The sequence below is a fragment of the Siniperca chuatsi genome, linkage group LG24 (assembly GCF_020085105.1).
Source record: "Siniperca chuatsi isolate FFG_IHB_CAS linkage group LG24, ASM2008510v1, whole genome shotgun sequence".
Taxonomy (NCBI): domain Eukaryota; kingdom Metazoa; phylum Chordata; class Actinopteri; order Centrarchiformes; family Sinipercidae; genus Siniperca; species Siniperca chuatsi.
Window position 1 is genome coordinate 14,417,761 of NC_058065.1, and position 17,239 is coordinate 14,434,999.

General features: G+C 40.1%; 1 protein-coding gene across 1 annotated transcript in view; it reads right to left on the minus strand.

Annotated features, from left to right (window-relative positions):
• Positions 1-17,239, minus strand: part of LOC122872278 (beta-1,3-galactosyltransferase 1-like) — a 101,180-nt gene that overhangs the window by 56,194 nt on the left and 27,747 nt on the right. The window contains exon 2 of the mRNA XM_044188277.1: positions 420-475. The gene's annotated coding sequence lies outside the window, so the exon portion shown is untranslated. The remainder of the gene's footprint in view (positions 1-419; positions 476-17,239) is intronic.

A 17,239-nucleotide genomic window follows, 5' to 3' on the forward strand; every position in this document is an offset into this window, starting at 1 on the left:
CTCCGTCATATCTAGTTGAAGTCACATGTAAAAATGTATGTGGGAGACAGGAAAGACTTGAGGAAGGAACTGACATGAACCACTGGGATGCACCATACAGCATATTTTCTCTCCAATAACTAATTTATTAATTCCTTTTGATGACAAAGGGATCCCAGAAGACTTAAATGCATGCAAGGGTGATAAAGCCTCTGCTTCATTAAACAGCCAGATTGAAGCAGTAAACCTCAGAGGCAACAACAACTTTTATTCTGTTTCGGTTCTCAATCTCCTTTGGCTTTTTTCCAGCAGAGAAAGCTCTGTAAAATACAGGACCACTGTGTCTAACTATTAGGAAAGGCCAGAAATAGGCTACATTCCTGACTGAGCAGCAATTTGACAAACAGACAGGAAGCTGAGGTCAGTGTAGCATACCGTACCTGACACAGCTGGCGCTCGTCCAAGGCAATATGGGCTCCGTCTCTTCATACCATCTCTGTAAAAGAGACAGACAGACAGGGCCAGGTCAGGAAACTGATATGAGACGTCAAGAAAGAAAGGATATTGGAAAAGGGAAAGAGGAGATTAGATGATACTGTAAAGATGCAAGAAGAATGTGTGGCTTTAAGACCGGCTGTTGTCATTTTTGCAACCTAAAAAAAAACATTTTACTTTTTAAATAAACATGTTTTACTGAGGCTAAAACATCATTGGGAATCTGTAAAAAAAACAAAAAAAAAAACAGTTGAAAGTTGAACCCATTCTGTCAGAAAATTAAACAATGAATCAGCAGCATATGTTTTCAAGTAGCAGATACACATATGCTTTCCTTCATACAAACTGCATAAAGGCTCAACTCAACTAAAATTTATCTTGACACAGACCATCAGGGAAGTTTTAAGTGTAATCAGCCGATGGCTCATCAGTATGCTGCAGCCACCGCCGCTATCTCCTAACTATGGCAACAAACAGGCGGAGAAGGTGGAGGGATCCAGTGATGTATGCTCTTTTATGAGAACTTATCATTCGCCCAGAAAAGGTCAAATTAAATTCTCACATATCAAATTGAGTTTTTAACTTGATTAATGAGCTTCCGTGGCAGATGCTGCACCCACACGCAACGAATTTCAAAACATTTCCAGGTTTTCATTTACCTTGAGGATGGCACTGAACTCAGATTATACAAGTCTAATTAAATATTTCAATTACCAGACTTGGCACAATCAATGTGACTTTTATGTTTCACTATATGTCTTTACTGAGTGCATTGGTAGCAGCAGTGAGCAGGATGTCTTCCTGTTGTGGTAAGAACAAGACTAAGGCTGTCTGACATCACTCCCTTGTTCACTCGATCACTACTCCCAATATAACAGTCACTCAGTAATTTATTCTATATTGAGAAGTAAACTGAGATTTCATTTACAAACACAAATGACAAAGCCAGGCAGATAATATTCTCATATTTGAAAAGCTGAAACAAGCAAATATTTGACACTTTTGCTTGAAAAAATGACAGAAACGATTAATTGATAAACAAAATAGGCGTCGATTCATTTTCTTTCGATCAACTAATAGAATAATCATTGCAGGTCTAGTTTACAGCCATTCAAGCCGCTCTGTTAGGCTATAATGCTCATTTTAAAGAAAACTAAAGAGGTGAAAAGAAAATTTGTTTTTGATCTGTAGCAGTCGTGGTGAAGTAGTTTTTTTAATATATGCATTATTTATCATTACATTCAATATCGAAATTTAGAATCTGTATTTAGCATATCAGCATGTTACTGTTTGTTAATATGCAAAGTAGCACTAACTAGAAAGTATATAATGAATGCATTATATTTTAAGGTATTTAGTCATAAACCAAAGTACTGGACAAAGTGAAACTGGACTTGGACTTGATGATGGTGCTAGATGAAAAGTTAAGGGAGCACAAAGATGATGACTGTCTGCACCAAATTATTTTTATTATTAGTTTTTTCAATCTGAACCACAAATGTCAACATGCTGGTGGATGAAAAGTTAGGGATTACCAAAGTCATTAGGATTTACCCTCTGGGGAACATGTCCATCTTGGAGTTGTTGAGATATTCCACTAGATAAGTGAAAGATTTGACCTGCTTGTGGTGCTAGATGAAAAGTTAGGAGATCGCCAGAGTCAGTAGGCTTCACCCTCTGGGGACCACGAATGTCTGAACAAAATTTCATGGCAAATGCCTCTTTCCCAGAACTCAAGGTGAAATCTTCAAATGTCTTGTTTCCTCAGCCCAAACCCAAAGATATTCAGTTTACAATGATGTGCAACAGAAAAGCAGCAAATCCACACATTGGAACCAGAGAATGCTTGGCATTTCTGCTTGAGAAAAGACTCAAAAGATTCATCAGTTATCAAAATAGTTACTTATTAATTTTCTTCCTATCGACAAATCAATTAATCGACTAATTATTTCAGTTCTGCAATAGCTGTTGAGATATTTCAGTGTGGACCAAAGTGGTGAACACACAGACCGACATTGCCTTCCCTAGAGCCAGGCTGGTTGCATGCCTAAAAATACGGATGGAAAGAGAAAGGCAAATAAAAGTACAGACCATCATGGTGTGACTATCTCCCTGCCATTAAGGTTAAGAGAGCGAGAGGAAACATCACATCGGGTCAGGATGGAGCCCTGTCACCGCTCCCGCTAACAGGCAGAGAGCAGTGCACGCTGGGTAATTGGGAAGAACTTCCTGCCCTCGGACTTGAGTGGCATGTATCGGGCCGTGGCATGAAGTCAGTTACCTGATCGGAGCTTAGATATACCGACCTGTCAGCTCAGCTTCGAAATAATCACAGCGCTCCATTAACAAGCCGCTCACGCACCAAAATGACTCTCAGAGAGGGAGTATGGTGTGCACACAGACGAAAAAACACAACCAAACACACAAACACACACATTAAATAGCGTAGACACTCATGAGCCCACACACAGACACTCAGAGGAGGCAGCTGATGAGCAATCACCTTGCAAATTGGCTTACTATACAGATGCAGAGAAATACTTATTAGTGCATTACAAACATGCTCTGGTGTCCTTGGCACAATGCTGCCTTACTATAGAAGCTAATTCATACATTTTTCTCATACATTTACCTCATTGTGGAAACATGCCTCTGTTCACTATTAACATCATTTTTCTGACGCTGGAAAAAATTGTGCCATTTGGAATGCATTATGCTCCCCCGTCACCTTGCTAATCAGCATAATATGAATTATTGCTATCATTACAGTGGGTGGCCGAGAAATAACAATAGGTCTTAATTATTCAACAACGAGGAATAATAAAAGGAAAGCAAATGCACCTTTAGTTTCTGCTGCCAACAATCATTAGGGTTTGTCTCTCTTTCTCCTTCGGGAACAGATCTAGGCTCCATTTCTCTGTTGTGGAAATCATTTCTAAGATTGCGATGAGTGATGAGCTTGTTTTTCCCCCCAAATATACTCCTTGTGTTGTTTATCTGTGAGAGCTTTCTGCAGAAATTGCCCTAAGAGCCCAATAAAAATGTGCTTTGCAATATTTTTTCGAATTATAATTTCTAGTGTGTAATTGTTATTGTTTCTGTGTACCATTAAAGTGGTAATTGGGAGGGTAGTTTTGCTGAAGTTACATTTCAACTGATGTTTTGGTCCCAGATTTAAAGGTAACGTAGGTTACATCTTATTTGGATACTTTATCATAATGAAAATATGACTTGTTAGTGTAAGTTTGCGTATGTATTGTACTGTGTATTAGTGATGTTCTTTGAATATGGTTATTCACCACTGATGAATCGACAGAAGAAATTATGCTCCGCATATAATATCTCATTATGCACTTTAAAGGTATAGGAAACTTGACTTAGAATTGAGTTTCTTTCATATCTGTAGATATATAGAATACAAGCATTTCTAGGCATTTGTATCAAAAAACATTAAAAAACAGCTAATGAGGCTAAAGCTCTGTGAGGCTGTACTTAGGCACAGTAGTACTTCGAGCTAAATGCTAACATCAACATGCTAACATGCTCACAATGAGCTGATATTTAGCATGTATAATGTTTACCATGTTCACCATCTTAGTTTAGCATGTTAGCTTGCTAACATTTGCTAATTAGGACAAAACTCAATGCTGTAAAGGCTGATGGGAATGTCCGTAGTTTTGCAGGTACTGGACAAATTGCCATTTCCACCAGAAGCCACGCCGCCAGCATGACTAAAAACTCATCTGTTGCTAAGCTTCACAAAATGCAAGCAACAGAGCTGCTGCGCTGCCTCCTACACTACATTTTTTGCCATTCCAGTCTGTTCTGTATCCATTTGTGCTGACATTCCCATTTCACACAAATAACCTTTCTCTTTGTCATTTGGAATTAGGTCTGTGGATTTATTATGGAAAGAAATCCACCAAATATACATGTTTCACCTGTAACGGACCTGCTCACTGTTCAGCACTTCACAGAAGTCGGGAAGTCACCTTCGGTCAAAATTAATTATCACTATTAGTGACTTTCACACATCAAAGGAGACGCCACGGTCATGTTCCCAATTCAGTGTCCGAAGAAGAAACAACATAGGAACAATTAACAGCAACTGGTGACATTTCTAGAGCTGATGGCAAGACCACAAACAGAATTAACACCTGCAGTATTTAGCTACAAATTCACAATTCCTGTACCTTTAATATCGCTCTAGCCAGCTGATTTTGATTACCTTCAAAGACAAATAGTGAACTCTAATCCATCCTGTAAGCCTGTTTCAAATGGTCTTTCAATCTCTTATTTCAAAGGGATTGAAAAATATGTAATATACATTTTTGTTAACTTCAAACATAAATTACATCAGGGTATCATAATTCCAGGTTGGCGAGGTCAAACTCATTATAGTACTTTCCTTGAGAGATAAAGGCTTTAGCTGAATCCACAAATCCACTAGTACTGCAGGGCTCCTCTGACCTTTCAGAATGAGTTGCCAATCAAATTTCAGTCCGTCTTAATGGAGACATGGTGATTACAGCAGACATGATTCAGAGCTATAAACCATTGCCCTTCAAAAGAAAATGAAGTAACAAAATTAGTTAATATGGCTTCGGAGAAATGACTTCCACATAACAGAGAATATACTTTAATGATTTCATTGGAGTTTTCATGGATCACTGTTTCTCTCTAGTAATGATCTAATGGCTAATCGACACATCTGGCACCACTGGCAACGTCCTATTGACAGTCCAACAATCCTGATTGCTGATCAGTGCTGCTAACCGGGGTTGTCACAATTCAAAGCATGTCTTTGTGTGGTCTGAAAGGTGGAAGCAGATACCGTCAGATCCTGAGATACCTGCCGGGGCGAATGAGATAATTAACTTTCAGCTTGAAGGCATCCCTAAGACTTCCTGTCAGCTGCTGTTAGCGTTGTTGACAAAGTTTCCAATGACAGACAGCAGATACAGAAATGACGTTCGATTTTTTGGGGGGGGGCTTATTTCAATTATTTCGCAGGTGATTCACGCTCTGTAGACACACTGAGCTCAAGATCAACCCACACTGCTGTTCAGTGTATTCACTGAGCCATGGGATATGAAATTCAAGGTCACATTTCACTCCCCTGCTCACTGGATTCAGTTCACATTGAAATTCTACCACATATCCAGATCACATGGATTTTGGTCAAGCCAAAGCAATACTCTTGCTTTATATGAACTACTGCCAGCTTCACACATACGCCTGCTTTCTTCCTTGCAGGTGCAAAATCTCTGTAAAGGCTTTTAGGTCAGGCTGACGGTTATCGTACCGTGAAAATCATACGGTTGCAACCCTGACTGAAGACATCGGGTCAGAGCGTTTGGAACTGCTAGCTTAACATTAGCTTAGCAGAGGTAGCAGAGGTGGACAGTGACAGAATGGGGGATGTGAATGAGTGGTACTGAAGTTGTACATTTTTCACAGATTTTGGGAGGGTCTCGAGGACAGTACTACTGGATTTTCTCTGGAAAAAGGTGAAAAACTTCTTTTGCAATGAACACTGCAGATGGGAACCAGGATCAGTAGATTGTGTAATAAAGTTACTGTACATGTAATTTACTGACTCAAAAGTGGATTTAGTGTTAAGCTACTCTTTAAATTGATATGGGTTTTAGGTCTGTGCAATATTTTGAGTGAACGTGACGAGGGCTTGGTCTTTATTCAGGCAATCAATAGGCAGAAATGAAATTTCTGAGAATATGCCTCATCATGTTAAGAAACTGTGCCTGTTACTTTAAGAGCATTGTACTATGAATGGTGCATTAAGAAATGCTTGTGACTTTTTACTTTAATGGAATGATGACCCAGATCTAATTGGAAATGGCCTAGATCTTGATTACTCTAATTATGCACCTGGAGCAGACAACACAGTATACTTGTCTCAATGTAAGGCCTGTCTGGGTGTTTTTAACATAACTGTAGGCTTAATTGGTTGACCTTTTCAATGCACACATCATTATTAAAGCCATAATTAAGAGTCCCATTAGAATCTAAGCTCCTGTCAATTAAGTCCTTGAACACAAAGATTTAGGTCTCTCTAAGACTCTCAGCAGTCATCATCGAAGGCAAATGTCAGCTCATGCCAGTGAAAAGCCGACCTGTTATTGCTCTGAGGAAAGAAAGATTGTCTTACAGAGAAAGTGGTAGAAAAGACCATACTGGTGTTAAATCTCAAAGCAATTACATTCCTTAAAATTAAATCAAAATGCTAAAATACAGGGTTTTAAAAACTTTTGACTGTGTACATATTTTTTTCTGAAAGTCTAGTCCAAGTAGTGTCAATTAGTGACTCGTGTTAAGATGTTCAAAACAGTCATGTGCTGTAGGCTGGGCAGAGAAGCGGAAAATGTAAGGTTTGAGGAACATTTTTCTCTTCTCCTTATAGTCCTAGCTGAATAAAGTTATGGAACAGAGATTTACACAAGAGACAACCCAGATGAAGACTTGCTCAACATCAATCTATCAACTATTCATAAAACACCCACTTTATGCTCACATTTATATCTTATATCCAGTGGACAGTAAAGACAGCCCTCTTTAGCCTATTTTCAAGCTGTTGATGCATAGTAAATCAAGAAAATTACATATCCTGTATATCGAACTACAGTATGTTCAACTCCTGTTTCTCTTCTTCCTCCATCTGCCTTGAGTGCTAAGCGAGCAGCTGCACTCAGGAGGGAGAAATAGGTCATATCTCCCTAGATCGCCTCTGTAACCTCTCAGTTCATAATAATCATTTTTAATGAGTGCAATGCTCTCCAGGCATTCTACAGCATTGAAGTGTGTCATTTTCATTGTGCTACATACATTTCCTTTCAGCAGGTAAGTACCCCCAACCTTCTTCCCATGCAACAGAATGATTAACTAATATGTTCCAGTCTATGCTGAAAAATTACAAATATGACATCTTGATTTGAGTTATAATTGTAGTTCTACCTAGGGCCAATCAGTGTAATTTTGAAGGCTGAGTGCAGCTGTGAGATGCATGTTTTCCTCAGGTTTTGTCAAAATGAGATCAGTGGAGTCTGACATATTGCACGTAACACATGAATGAGCAAACAAATTATGTAGCCCTCTTCAGTGTAAATTATGATCGGTGTAAATTATGAAAATACTGCATGGTAATAAAGTGGTGAGATGCTCCCTCAAGTTTCAGAAAACTCCAGCAAACAAAAAACAGGATCGAGGAAGTCTTGCTTGATATTAAGTGGTGCAGACAACCATGGAAAAACACGAACATTAAACAGACCAACGCATATTGACTCTAGGTCTTCATCAGGGTCCTAGGGGCGATACACGTTGGTCTGTTGGATTGCCTATATGCTCGAAGAATATATTTATAATATTATTTCACCTAAAGACACAGTGCCATGTTTTTTTTTCCATGGTTGTCTGCACCACTCAATATCAAGCAAGATGTCCTGGATCCTGTTTTTGTACATTCACCTGCCCCACTAAAGACCACCTGTCAGATCAGCCATCATAGCCATGCAGCGCTTCCTCCTTCCACTGTAAACAAATTAGACCAATTAGTGAATTTTCAGGAATATAAAAATGAAGTGATTTTGTCACAATTCAGTAAAATCCAGTAGCATGATGGATAGATGGACAGATATATGTAGACTCAGAAAGTGACAACCTTGAATGTAAATAGCTGCTGTGAATAAATGTTTAAAATAAAAGTTAGGCATTGGTATGGCATTACCTTGGTTACTTAAAGCTAGGCAAGGCACAAAACAGATTAGTGATGTATATTGTCAACACCGCCGAAAACACATGCTAACAAAGAAATACCGGAGAAATACCACAAAAAACGTTTATCATCTGAAGCATCGCCATCCAATACAGCCTCAAACACCAGTAATTAGACCAATCCCCTGGAAGGAGCAGTAAGGCACTCAAGAAGAACATCTTTGATACAAACGGTAACATTACTATCTACTTTTTCCCACATTAATAGACACATCACAAGCTGTTGCTTTTATGATGGCAAAAGACATGTTGCTGAATCGCACGGTCGCAAATTAAGTAATTTAACTAATTAACGTGAACTGACCCAAAATATAAGCTCCCAGGCTTGTAAACATGTCACACTGTGAAATTTACAAGGATTTAGAAAAGATTGAAGAGTTTTGTTTATTGTTTTGTATGATTTATTCATTTAAAATACATTTTCTGTGTGCAGATCCTACCATTCTTGTTAATTTTTCAGGTACGGAATCTACTCCTTGGGAATCTTAACGTTGAGGGAATCTTTGAGCTCAACATAAATAGTGACACAGTTTATATTGTCATCTATCAGCAACACTTTTTGACATACTGCCCGGCGGCAAAATATAAATAGATGTCGGATCTAATTTTCAGCTTTCATTTTCATTGTGGTTTACAAAAGACATGCTAAAACAAATTTTTTAACTACTGTATGGAACGCGGCATGAAAAAATAATTTTTGCAATGCTTTCAGCTAAGGGCGTATCCTGTACATATGCCTGTTACATTACAAATGCATAAAGCTTTCAGGGAGAGTGCGTAGAAAATAAATTACATGGAGAATGTTGTAGCTACGACAAGCTGGAACCAAAGACTGTTGAGAGGAATATACAGAGCAAGATCTACAGGTAAAAGGATTACTCTCTCCTCTTGGGTTTTGTTATAGCTCTACAGCCTCAGCCTACCGTCCTAATCGTCATTGACTTTTCACTGCCTGCCTACCCACCCACACCCCCCACCCCCCACCCACCTCTTTGCCCCTGTCAAAGGAAAGAAGAGACAAGCCCTTGATGAGTGCACCTTTGATCTCTCTGAGGCGCCTCTGCTCCTCCTTCTTTCTTTCTCCCATCAGCCTCCCTCTCCTCTCAGCTGGGGAGCTGTCAAGAGTTCTGAAGGCTCGGTCTGTCCGCTCTGCTCCCTCAACCCACCCGACCATGTCTCCGGGCTCTTTCATCCTCACTCCCAATACTTTATGAAGGCGGCTCGAGTCCCAGAAGGACCTCGCCGCCACCCAAAGTCTAGCCTCAGCCAAGTAACAGCCGCCTCCCTCCCCTCAGCCCACCGGTTAATCTGAGTTGGTTTTCTCTTTCAGTAAAAGCGCAGCCATTAGTCAGGATTGAGGGCTCATTCCTCACTGTTAACAGCTAATTGTTGCAATCGCTCCATTGAAACACTGAAAGTGTAGTGCATGAGTGCTAAGAACAACAAGGTGCCACACTTGATCCTCCAGCATTGATCAGGTTCACACATTAAATGTGCATAACAAACAGACTAACACATTTCTCTCCTTTTCTCTTTATTTATTAAACTGTCAGCGCTGAAATGGCCAATCAATTCAGGCCCAGAGGAAGGTGTTTCAATCATAGCTCAGCCTTTAATTTAATCTTGTTATTTGCACTATGTAGTCTGAGCTCCTTGTTTATCATCACTCCACAGATCTCGAAGCAATATTTCACTTCAGAAGAACATTTGGACTTGTAGCTCCCGTTGTGGGATTTGTGTGTGTCATCTCTCCAGCCCGGCATTTGTTATCTTCCCATGAAGAGAGCCCGTGACTGGCCCATGCTTCAACAATGCAATGAGCCAAGCACGACTTCAATCCTTTGTGCTATTACATATTCAATTAAATTTGTAGTCTCCTCGCTAGTAATAGTGATGAATATGCAGGGCCTTAATTTCTTTGTGTCACAGATTCAGAAGGAGACATTGGGGTTTGACAAAGCGTGCGAGTTGATTGGATCATTTGTTGCCACAGGACAAACTGGTGGAGGTTAATGTTGAAAGCAAGGACGAGGTGTTCTGAATGAGATGTTCCAGAACCCCTGTGTAACTGGCACACTATGCATCGATGACATGGGTCACAGGGAAATCACACATATGAGGAGCAGATGCCTTCCAAGAAAGATGCCTTATGTAACAGTTTGGAAATGCTGTAAGATACAGAAAATGCCTGAATAGAGTCTGCAGCATTAGTACAATACTGACATTTTTAGAAGAAAAAACAAAAAGCCAACAATTTGTGGCAAACAGAAGATCCACCCAGGTACAATGGGCCTCATTCATGAACATTTTTGTATTCTTATAATACTATATATAATATACTGTACTGTATATATATTAATTTTTTATGTGGTTTGCTCATACGAATGTTCCAAGTCGGATTAACCAAACTCTCTTAACTGCACAACCTTGTCATAAATTGCTCATTTCAACTTGATAAATGCCACCTGTTTATGATTTGAAGATTTGATCATTAGTATAATGAATGCCCCAAATTGCTATACCTGTTCCTCTCCATTTGCAGGCAAGTTTCATTCACAGAAATGTTACCAGAGTGAAAAGAAGAATTTCACACCGTGGAGCTTGAAGTCCTGCTGTTGGAAATCAGCAACATATGTGGCAGTGTCAGTAGTCTGCCAACAATGTGTCATCACAGAGCTGTACTGTGACAGAAATAATGAAGGAATAATTTGACATTAGGTAAGATGCTAAAAACCACCTCGTTAAAGCATATTTTGAATTTTAGTTGTTTTCAGTAACAGATTAAATTATAATTTGGAAGTTAAACAAGTGCTGGACTTGTGAATTTTGTTTGAATCTAAGAGGAAATTCTGAATACACCAAAATTGGTGAATGGGTTCTCTTAAATCACTTGTACATGCCACTAAAGAACCAATGTTTCCCCATTCCTTTTTATTTTGCTACCTTTTGTCGGACAAAACAAGACATTTTAGACATTGGGCTTTAGGAAAATGTGTTTGTGAGAAATTCAGATTTTTCAGTATTTTATGACATTTATAGAGAAAATGAAGATAACTGGCAAATTAAACCAGAATTAAAACAATCATTAGTTGTAGCCCTACATGCATGTAGTGTAATGCTTGGTCTACATACTGTATTCTCCTAACTTTGCAGTTAAGTCATAAAATGCTTATTTGGTGCTCTACCATTTTTGCAATGATGCACTGGTTCGTTAAGTTTCAGTGGTAGCAAAGAAGCTCCAAATAAGACAAATAAAAAATTCCAACACAGAAGTTACATGCAGAGGTAGAAAGATACTATCAAGAATGTGTAATCCAATCATGTAAGGTGACATGACTTCACAGATGTTTAATTTATTCAGCATACAAAAAGAACACCTTCTCCATTAACTGTCAATTATCTCATCATTGTTTATTTCTGAATGTATCTTCTGAACAATGTTGAAATAGCTGGCCAACCATGACTCACACCTTGCCAAACAAAAGGAGGCAGCGAATGGTTGCCTTAGGAACCCTCAGAGCAGCAACAACAGTTTGCACTCTACATGAAAGGGATTTGTTCACTCCTATTCCAAAATGATCACTTCTCCTCCAGCACAGCCATTACAAGTTCTGAGGAATTGATGACTTCGATATATCTGTAAAAACTAAAGTTGTGAGCAACTAACAAACTCCAGCGAGCCTTAATTGCTTTTCCCCAGACCAGCGATAGATAAAGCGCTGCCCTAAAAATAAATGAATGTCTGCTTTTAACGTTGTAGCATTACTAAGCTTGTGCTACACTGAGGATAAGTTGGTACATTCCCTTGGCTTGAATAGATAATTTGATCACAGGAGCTGAATTAACACTTGCTACCATCATCCTGACGTGTGAAAAAGCACCTTTTCTCCTTTTGACGAGCACTGACAGTGATAGTGAAAGAAATCACTGGATGATTCAAAGTGGGATTCCAGGTATAGTGCAACAGAGCTCAGGCTTCATTACTGTAGCCATTTCAGTGACAAAAGCTACTGTTAAAGCTGCATGGTAGCACTTAGCAATTGAGTGGAGAGTTTCTTACGTGATTCTCTCCTTGGCAACCCACCAGGTACACTTGATTTCCAGAGAAATGCAAGAACAATCTGACAGGCTTCATATAGGTTGCTTATATAATACATTAAATGAGATTTTAATTTCTTGTTTTTGCCTTTGGGCATCATCCTTTCAACCTTTTATGATGTATGAGAATGCAGTCATGTATTATACTTGCTGGTTCATATAGAGGCATAATTCCATGGATTTAACTTTAATTTGGCTTGTACTTGAAATATTACAGCCATTAAATGAACATAAATAAGTAAAAATTGCTGTGAAATACAACGTTTGAGTAAAAAAGGTCTTCGAACGAATCATTCTGTGAACAAACTCAATGGTTGGGTGACAACAGAAGCAGCAGGAAACACAGTGCTCTTATGAATTGACATCTCAAGAAAGATTTTTTTCTTCTCAGACATTTCCCCCCCCCCTTCATTCGTGACTACTTTGACTGCACTGCAAGTATAACCAGTTTATCTCCCAAATTTCCCAAACCTCTATCTCCCCCTCTCTCTCTCACAGCATACGCTGTGAAAATCGATGATAGTGACAGAGCGTGGGAGGCAGAGGCTGCCAGAACAGTGTCATCCAGAGTCACTGATGTCACCTCCACTGTATCCTGCACTGGGAGCGCTGCCAAAGTGTGACTTTTTACCGCTGATTCAGCCAGCACTCAGCCTGGCAACCATGGTGATGTGCATCGTGGGATGCCTCTAAGTGTCATTAACCGGCATGGATGAGTGTTGGTCGTGGCAGGGCACTGCCACATGCTTTTGCCATCACACACACAGCTGTACTTGGCGCAGGTCACAAGGGATAGACAGAAGGGGGGCAGGAGGAAAAGGAGGTAAAAAAGTAAGAAACAGAGGCAAAGACAGAAACAAAGTGGAGGGAACAGAGAGATGACTGTAGGTTTTAAAGGAGAAATAAATGCGAGGGCATACCAGGAGCAAAACTCCAGAGAGACAGAGAGTAAGAACCCACAACGCAAGGTGAGAAAGTGAGAGGCAGAGTGGGAAGCAGAAAGAAAGGCAAGCAAGTGAAGTCAGGCCGACTCATTCCCCGAGGCTCATCTGGAAATGCTCTTTCGTCTTCTGTTCTCTGTCTGCAGAGTCCACAATAACAGCATGTTGAAAAGATATGCCATCCTCCACAGGAGAAACAAATAATGGATTCATAAAGAACTGCCTCTTCTTAGTTGAGGTACAGTCCTGGACATTCTCTGTCTCTGAAGCAGCTTTGAGATGAACACTGACGGCGGGCTCATGGTGTTGGCTAAGAATTTATAAAGCTGTTGCTACCGGCTCTACTGTACTGTGCTGCACATCACAAAGCCCAACTTTCATGTTACAGGATTAGGAGGGATCAGTTTTCTGGATCAATAGGATTATAGCTGTCGTTAACCCCTCTGAGATGAAAGAATCGCAACCTACAGAGAAAACAAGGGGATGTACAAATAAAAAAGTCTGTTGCAGGGTGGAAGGAGGACAGCTCTGCCAGTACTATGCACACCAAAAGAAACACTAATTCCACGCAGGAATAATCTGTACTTGAAAGCAGACAAAAACCAAACTGCCCACGGCACAACATTACCAAAAGCACTCTGGAAAAGAAAGAAAGAAAGCTCCGATTGTTCGAAGAGCCCAAATAGAAAAATCACTCAGTGTAATTGGCCTGCCTTTCTTCGAGAGGAAGAGAAACATGCTTGGATATGTGCACGGAGAGTCATGTCTTCTAGACTTGCACAATAATTGGCTACTTTGCAGGGCACATACATGAGTCAATACCTACCATCAAATCCACTTTGAGCTGCTTTCAGCCCATTGCGTCCGCTGAGGGTGAGGCTGTTTAAAACTTAAAGCTTGCAGGTAAAGTGTGTACTCCGCAGAAACCTTTATTTGTTCTCTGCTTACACACAAGCTCACAGAAGAAGAAAGCAAAGAGGAATGCTGCCAATGTGTTGTTTATATGCAGAGACAAATGCTTTCTACTTATTGATTTACCAGTGGAGCAGTGGTTTGGCTATTATTTTCCTATTTATTATTATTTGATGCTTCCTGTTTCAACACAGCATCATTGGCCCATGTGGGTGGTAAATGTAATCCATGTGTACGGTATGTGTAAGCTCTCCTCACACCAATGGAGAAACAGAACACTACTCTTGTCCAGTGTGTTTGCAAGTATTTGATTTGTGTGTGTGTGTGTGTGTGTGTGTTTGTGTGTGCATCTGACTCGCTGAGCACTGCTCCCACATCAGCCCCTCACTCTCAGCAGCACCAGATGGATCCTCGGGAAATAGCCAGGGAGAAAATTAAGAACAACAGCTGTCAAATCAGTGAGCAAAGTGAGCAGGAGAAAAAGAAGAACAAGAAGAAGAAGAAGGAGGAGGAGGAGGGGGGGAGAAGAAATCTCTGTGAATTTATACAGTCGCACCTCGCTCAGGTAAAGCCAGACTGACATTCAGCGAATGGCTTATTAGGATGTTTCATCGGAGTCGTGAAGTGATTATCCTGAACCTGTCAGCTGCAAACAGCATGTCAAAATGCCACCCAGGCATTTCCCCCTCCAGGTGGTTGACGCGTTGCTGCAATGAAAACTAAACATGTGTTCATGAGACTGATGTCTGATGAGGGAGTGTGGGAGGGGGCGAGTGTGGAGTGCAGATGGCGGACAAATAATACACACACATCAAACATGAACTCTTACTCTTATGCAAAATGAGCACACGAGCACACGAACACCCTCTGTAAACTGATTTGCTGCGCACAGAGCAGCTAATAAGGGGTGTGAATGAATGAAAGTGTGTCATCCTGTCTCCTCCTCCCCCCTTTATACTGTCACTCTGAGCTGTTTGATCATCACAAATCATCAATAATGTATTTTAATCTACATTCGTAAGCGAAGGCAAAGCAGTTTTTTTGGTATGGTACCTTTCAAACATAGAGGTGATTCAAAGTGCCTTACATACGGTGTACCGTGTTATGGTCACATGGCATGTCATTTGTCCTATTGATTGGTTGCCAAAAGTCAAGAAGGTAGTTCTTATCTAATATGGGACTGTCAGACATCAGAAAGAAAAGGAAGAAAGAGGAAGGAAAGTTGGTGTGCGGCAGATACAGTGTGAAACGCCTTTGTTGAGACCGTGATGGACGTGTCAGTCAATGGTTGGTGGCGCAGCAGAGGACGCAGAGCCAGGTGTACACCGTCCAGACGACGGAAGCCACATTACTGAAACTAAGCAATTTCTACCCTGGCAGTATTTTAGGAACGGACAAACCACTCAACCCAAAATATGTACACCAGGGTTAGTTGAGCTAGCTAAAAACACCACATGCTACACTCAATTTTTTTGTGCTGTACACATAATCACATAGATTCTTGTTGGCATATGATATTAATACAGGTGATTTTTTACAATAACACACCTACTGAGCAGTGGTCAGTTGGTCTCCCCCGCGTCCCCTGACCCCCTGCGTCGAACACTACAAACAGTCCAAAAGGCTAAAGTCCAACACAAAACAAATTGGTGATGTATACTGTTCACACTGCAGAAAACCTGTGCCAACAAAGACAGGAAATACCACAACCTTAAGTTTATCACCTGAAGAATCACTATCCAATAAAGCTTGCTGGTGTTTGAACCCGCAGTCTCAAAAAACCTATCTGCTTGTAATTAACCCAAGGTTACGTGAAAACCTGAGGCATTTCACACTGCGGGATTTATAACGACTTAACAATGACAAGATCTAAGATTTTTGTTTGAAAAACGAGATGAGTGGTTGCTCTAATACTCAACCGCGGATCAAAAATGCGTCGGGTGTACTTGGAAAACGCCGACAGCAAATCAACAGCAAAAACTGGAAGGCAATCCGAGCACTCCGAAATATAAGTAAAAATATCAACGAGGAACAAACACCGACAGCAAATCAGGCCTCCAGCTGCAGTGTTGGACCTCACTAATGCTCTTGTGGCTGAATGGGAGCAAATTCCTGCAGCCAGGTTCCAGAATCTTGTGGAAAGTCTGAAACCAGAAGAGTGGAGGCTGTTATAGCAGCAGATTAATGCCCATGTTGCACATGTTTAACAATCACATGTGGGTGTAATGTTTGGGTGTCCACATAGTTTTGGCCAAATAAACAGGAATTAATCCAACAAGCACACATTTCTGTTACTGCACAAGCTCCACGCATGGGTCCCCTGGCTTTGAAACTTTGAGATAAGGCTAATTAGACGTAGGTAGTCATTGTTGTGTGAACATTTTTCTAGTAACTCTGACTCACTGACAGAATCACAAACAAGACAGAGCTAATCAAAAAATGGGCAAACATTTGCTTTAGTTGAAGTGTGCATAATCACTGCACAGTAATGGTAATAAACTGTCTTCAGTCTGTTTTTTTGGAAAAGATATACAACTGTGTTATTCAAATGAGAAACTTTAAAGACATTATTAAAGTATCAACTTTACTATTCCTTTACTCTGCATGCATCAACCTGAGCAACTTGTCACACAAAGGTTTATTTTCTATGACAGCGGTGATTGCTACTTCTCAATTTCAGGATTTTTTTCATCTCTGCTAAAGTGAAATAGTTTCACAACCTTGATCAAACAGACAAGCTCTTATTTATGCAAAGCTTCTCGCAGCTTTAAATTTCTAAATTAACATAATTCCATGTAGCTATGATCATTTATGCCATTGGGTTTAAATCTGAATTTAGAGTTTAATTAAGTATTCTGTTAGGGTCCTGTTTATTTTTCAAGGCTGAACAAGATAAACTTGAAGTTACCGTTGGGATTATTTTGTGTGCAAACTTTAAGGATACTTAGAGAAGTCATTAAGATATTGATCATACTTTGTGCTGTATGGAACAAATTCTATTTCAAGATTATTTATCTCGTGACATC